This window comes from Oxyura jamaicensis, chromosome 30, assembly GCF_011077185.1.
Source record: "Oxyura jamaicensis isolate SHBP4307 breed ruddy duck chromosome 30, BPBGC_Ojam_1.0, whole genome shotgun sequence".
Lineage (NCBI taxonomy): Eukaryota > Metazoa > Chordata > Aves > Anseriformes > Anatidae > Oxyura > Oxyura jamaicensis.
The window spans coordinates 537,180-541,658 of NC_048921.1; the positions used below are offsets into that span (position 1 = coordinate 537,180).

Below are 4,479 nucleotides of genomic sequence, written 5' to 3' on the forward strand. Positions count from 1 at the left end.
AGTGCTTGTGTTCTGTTTTTTGTTTGTAACGTCTGTAGTGTACCTGTGTGTTTGTTTGGCCTGAAGCTGTCCTGCCTGGCAGTTCGTGATGGTAGCTAACGTGGGGGTCCGTCGGTGTAGTAATACATTGTCCGGACTGTTTTGGCAAAGACATCCGGTCTGCCTCTGGGCACGTACTGAAGGGCAGCTGGAACAGAGACATCTCCATAGTGTTTGGCAGATGCAGAGGGGGAGGCTTGAGTTGCTTGCGAGCTGCTGTTCGCATAGTGCTTGAATGGTGCTAGAGGAGGGGTAAGCTCGCAGATGTGGAGTGTTCTTTTTTGTTGTTTGTTTGTTTGTTTTTTCTCCTGACTTAGATAAACCTTAGGAGGAACCGGTCAAAGGAAAGAGCGCCTTCTGGAACTGTCAAGCCTTCATTTGGCAGCTCGGTGACTGGCTTGGTCTACTTGTGAGGTGCTGAGGGAAGATGTCTGCTGTTCCAAAACGATACAAATAGAAAATGGGGTCCCTTGTGTTGTTGAGGGATGGGTGCTAATGCTGGCAGCTGAATGGTTATCCTCTGACTACGTTTTGGTGTGTTGAAGCTGAAAGGCAGCCTGCAACCTAGGACGTCATCCCAGCCAGAGCTGCCTCTGGCAAGGTGAGTGATGCAGCAGTTATTTTTGAGTTGTGGTTCTCCCTGTCATTCTAAGTGTCCCCTCTTTCTCTTTTTGAGGTGTTGTAGCTGGCTTAAGAGGGCAGATGGAAGTGTCTGCCTCGGGCAGGTGAGCGGGCAGAGGTAAGGCAGCAGATGTGAATTACTATCATAGCTGTGCTGTGGCTTTGCATTCTGCCTTGCCCTATGCTTTTCTTATTCTTTCACAGGCGTCTCACACCAGCTCAAAGGAGCAAACTGCACTCTGAAGAGCTGCGTAAGAAGGGGGCTGGTCACGAGCTTGGTTGGAGTGAAATGGCTAAGGAGCGTGAGGTGACTATGAAAGGTCTTTGCCTTGCTTTGCAGGTGCCATGGCAGACTCTCCACAGAAGTGGCTGAGGATTTGAGTTAAGGCCAGAGAGCGACAAGGAGCGGCACGTGCAGTGATGGTTTCCAAGCGCTGCGGTTGCTCTGTTCTTTTTATCAGGTGCCACAGGCAAGGTGGGTTGTAACATCAGTCTTTAGAATTGGAGCAAAGCAGGTCACTTGAATGCTGCATTGTTCCTGAGAAAGGTGTAGAGAAAAAAAGGTTGCCTGGTGTGGCAGTTCCTGATGGCAGTCTTCCTCCGCAGGTGAAGAGGTGCCTGAAGCCCCGTCCCATGTGGGCTGAGGACGCCTCACTGAGGATGAAGCCTGCTTTCCAGCAGGTCCCAAAGCTGTGTTGGGGCTGAAATGCTGTGTCTGTATTTGGGCTGGGGTTGTGCCTTGGTGAGTGTGGGGATGGGTTTTAAGCAGCAGATATGTATATAAATGAAATTCACATAAGTGATATATGATGAAGTATTGTGAGTCCTTGAACTTCTAGTCTACATTAGCTAATATGTATGGAGTGCATGAAACATTGAGAAGCAGCTTCTAATAAGCAGGCTTTTGTTGTCATTAACTCAGCCCATGCCTTTTCCATACATAAAGATCAAGACAAACTACCTTTTTACACAGGAACTACTGTGGGTGCACAGAAAGTCCTAGAGGACATTTAGGGCTCTATTTTGGTTCCCAAAGCGTTTTTACCTGAAGTCCAACTGATTTATATTGGCCGAGCCTCTTTATAGGGTCCCTGTCTGGTCACAGAGCCTAGCCACGGTGTTCCCACTGCGCTCTATGCTCCGTCCTCTTCTTTAGAAGCACACCAGCTTCCCCTTGTGCGATAGCATCTAAGGCTGGAGTCCTAGGGAACGTTTAGGTAGCGCAGCTACCCTCCACCCTAAAAGCTTCTTCATTGCTGTATGTTTTCTTTAAAAGGTGAATATTAGTTTAATTTGCCTAGTTACTTCAGGCAATTACTCCACAACTACCAAAAGCGATTGTGAGAAGCCTGCTTCCAGCATCCGTTCCCTACCTAGGGATGGACAGACAGACGCCACTTGATGCCTTGCCCGCCAGGGGAAGGGGAGAACTACTGGGCAGGGAACCCCACCACAGCCCCCCTCCTGGGGGTCCTGCAGAGCAGTTTAATAAAGTTTGCTTTCTGACCTGCACCCGTTTCGGTGGTTGCGGTGCTGGGAAGTGGCTGTCATGATGTGTGCGGGTGCAGGTTCTGTAGCAGGGTGGGTGTGAAGGGGGCAGGGGCTGGGGGCAGGTTGTTCCCATGTCAGTTGGCTGCTGGATGTGGATGGCCCATTGGAGGGTGGGGGCAGCCCTGCTGGGTGGTGGGGTGGCTGCCTATTGTGGGACAGGGGGAGTAGCCCTGTGCTGTCTTTGCTCCTTGGGCCGGGGGGGGGGGGGGGGCGGGGTGTTGGGGCCGGGTCTGCTTGTGGAGACACAAGTGGTTGGGGGGGGGGGGCTGGGGGTTTCTGGCAGGACCCCCAGGGCAGGGGAGGGATTCAGGGAGGCTGGGTCCCGCGGGATTTGCAGCCAGGGCAGGAAAAGCCCAGGCAGGGATTTCAGGGGCTGGCAGGCACGGGTCTGTGGGCACTGGGCTGCAGGTCGGGAAGCCTGGGGCTAGCTCTGCGGTGTCTGCAGTGTCAAGCTGCCATGAGAACCTGGTCCTGCAGCAAGCTGAGAGTTGTGGTCTTTGGGCTCTGAGCTTCCCGTTGGCCACGTTGGGTTAGTTATTATCTCCCTGCCTTTTTTGTCCTGGTAAAAAATGTAGTGTTTCTGCTTGCCTCTGCTCAGCTTCTCAGCCAAAAGAGGCACGTTGCTCAAGGCAGTTACTTCCTCCCCAAGACGGCATAGGGTGCAAATTTCTGCTCTTCCCATTTGTGCTTTTTCCGGGAAAAGGGTTTGGGAAGCCATGCCTGCCATTCTAGGAACAGCACCTGCTTGTGAAAAGTGGCTACTGCAGGCTGAATGGTGCTGCGCATATGCGTTTTTCTTTTTTCTTTTTTTTTTTTCCTACAAGTGATGTTATTACATTGATTTGTTATTTTGTCATGTAGTCTGTTATGCTCCTAGATTTTTCTTCCTATGTAAAAGAAAGGTTTGAGCTAATTCCAGTTGAAAAAGTTTCAGTTACTTGCTTGCTCATATTGTCCTTTGAATATTCAAAGCTGAAGCAAAAGCCTGGGGATTGTTGCTTCTCGAAACAGCCCAGTTCTCTTGTCTGCACTCTGTATGCTGTTGAGCCAAGCAGGGAAATAACAAAAACAAAACAAAAACAAAACAAACAAAAAAGCACAGCTGCTGCTCGTCCTGTTCTTTCTATTTTCTTGTGCTTTGCCCCTCCCCTTTCCCAGGTGATTGGGTTTGAGTGCTGAGCAGTGCCAAATGGTGTATGAGCCCCAGGCATGCCTTCAGAGAGCTCATTCTGCCTGGGCAGCTCTTTGGGGTAAGTGCTTTGTTTTTCCTTCAGTCAGTAGCAGGGTTATTTAGGTGGGTTAGAGTCTATGGTGTGTTTTCAAGTAGACACCGTAACGCCCTTCTTTTGGAGGTAACAACTAGTGGGATCCGTTAGAGTAAAGCAATCCATATAGTAGTAGGTGCCTTTATTGCATGCAGCTCAGCATGCAGGTGAGTAATTGTTATAGCATATTTATGGATAGGGTGACAATGTTACTCTGTGTATTTGCTTTGTGGCGTACAGGGCTGCAAGATACTGAGGGGGGAAGCGGTTCTTAGGGTTAGGGTTGTAATCCTAAAACCTAAACCCCTAACCCTAAAAATCCTTGCAACCCTAACCCTAAAAGCCCTAAAGCCCTAAAAACCCTAAAGCCCCAACCCTAAAAACCTTAAAAACCCTTAGAAACCTAAGAAGCCTAAAGCCCCAACCCTAAAAACATTTAAAAACCTAACCCTAAAAACCCAACCCTAAAAACTCTTAAAATCCTAAAAATCTTAAAACCCTAAAAACCTAAAAAAAAACAACCCTAAAACCCTAACCCTAAAAAACCCTCACATCCCTAACCCGCAAAGCCCTCACAGCCCTAAAAACCCCAAAGCCCTAAACCTAAAAAGCCTGACAACCCTAACCCTAAAAGCTCTAAAGCCCCACCCCTAAAAACCTTAAAAAGCCTTACAACCCTAAAAACCCTAAAACCCCAACCCTAAGAACGTTAAAACAACCTACCCCTACAAAAAATAAAAGCCCTAACCCTAAAAACCCATACAACCGTAACACTAAAAAACCCAAAAGCCCCAACCCTAAAAACCTAAAAAAAAACAACAGTAAAAAGCCAAAGCCCCAACACTAAAACCCCTAAAGCCCTAACCGTAAAAAGCCCTCACCACTCGAACCTTAAAAGCCCTCAGAGCCCTAAAAACCCTAAAGCCCCAACCCTAAAAACATTAAAAACCTAACCATAAAAACCCTAAAGCCCTAACCCTAAAACCCTAAACCTAAAAAGCCT

The 4,479-nt window shown here is 48.5% G+C and overlaps 1 long non-coding RNA gene across 1 annotated transcript in view; it reads left to right on the forward strand.

Moving 5' to 3' along the window:
• Positions 1–546, forward strand: part of LOC118155455 — a 1,835-nt gene extending 1,289 nt beyond the window's left edge. Inside the window, exon 2 of the long non-coding RNA XR_004745892.1 lies at positions 357–546. This is a non-coding gene — a long non-coding RNA (uncharacterized LOC118155455). The remainder of the gene's footprint in view (positions 1–356) is intronic.
• Positions 547–4,479: the final 3,933 nt, after the last annotated feature.